The sequence below is a fragment of the Bison bison genome, unplaced genomic scaffold (assembly GCF_000754665.1).
Source record: "Bison bison bison isolate TAMUID 2011002044 unplaced genomic scaffold, Bison_UMD1.0 scf7180017862568, whole genome shotgun sequence".
In the NCBI taxonomy this organism is placed as follows: Eukaryota; Metazoa; Chordata; class Mammalia; order Artiodactyla; family Bovidae; genus Bison; species Bison bison.
This window is the reverse complement of record NW_011493140.1, coordinates 13,533-14,431: the sequence shown is the minus strand read 5'-3', so window position 1 is coordinate 14,431 and position 899 is coordinate 13,533. Positions and strand designations below refer to the sequence as shown.

General features: G+C 62.8%; 1 long non-coding RNA gene across 1 annotated transcript in view; it reads left to right on the top strand.

Moving 5' to 3' along the window:
- The first annotated feature begins 6 nt into the window (after nucleotides 1–6).
- LOC104983424 overlaps nucleotides 7–899 on the top strand; it is a 2,396-nt gene continuing 1,503 nt past the window's right edge. The window contains exon 1 of the long non-coding RNA XR_824640.1: nucleotides 7–432. This is a non-coding gene — a long non-coding RNA (uncharacterized LOC104983424). The remainder of the gene's footprint in view (nucleotides 433–899) is intronic.

Here is an 899-nt window from a genome sequence, read left to right as displayed (position 1 = left end):
ACAGGGGGAGCCCCTGGTGTTTGGGAGAGCAGGTACAGCCTGTTCGGGTGAGCAGGGGCTGGGAGGACAAGGGGTGTCCCTGGTGTTTGGGGGAGCAGGTACAGCTTGAGAGGGTTAGCAGGGGGCTGGGAGGGCAGGGGGTACCTCAAGAGCTTTAGGGGAGCAGGTACAGGTTATGAGGGTGAGCAGGGGCTGGGAGGACAGTGGGAGCCCCTGGTGTTTGGGAGAGCAGGTACAGCCTGTTCGGGTGAGCAGGGGCTGGGAGGACAAGGGGTGTCCCTGGTGTTTGGGGGAGCAGGTACAGCTTGAGAGGGTTAGCAGGGGGCTGGGAGGGCAGGGGGTACCTCAAGAGCTTTAGGGGAGCAGGTACAGGTTATGAGGGTGAGCAGGGGCTGGGAGGACAGGGGGAGCCCCTGGTGTTTGGGGGAGCAGGTACAGCCTGTGAGGGTGAGCAGGGGCTGGGAAGATGGGGGAGCTCTGGTGAGTTGGGGGAGCAGGTACAGCTTATGGGTGAGCAGGCTTTGGAGGACTTGGTGTGCCCCTGGTGTTTGGGGGAGCAGGTACAGGTTATGAGGGTGATCCGGAGGCTGGGAGGGCAGGGGTTACCTCAAGAGCTTTAGGGGAGCAGGTAGAGCTTCTGAGGGTGAGCAGGGGGCTGAAAGGACAAGGGGCAACCCCAGAGCTTTGGGGGAGCAGGTATGGCTTGTGAGGGTGAGCAGGGGCTGGTGGGACAGGGAGTCCCCTGGTGCTTTGGGGGAGCAGGTACAGGTTATGAGGGTGAGCCAGGGCTGGGAGGGCAGGGGGACGCCTGGCGCTCAGGGAGCAGTAGAACTTCTAGGGGTGAAAGCTGCAGGGAGGGCAGGGGACTCTCTGGGTGTCTCAGGGGACAAGGTGGAGAT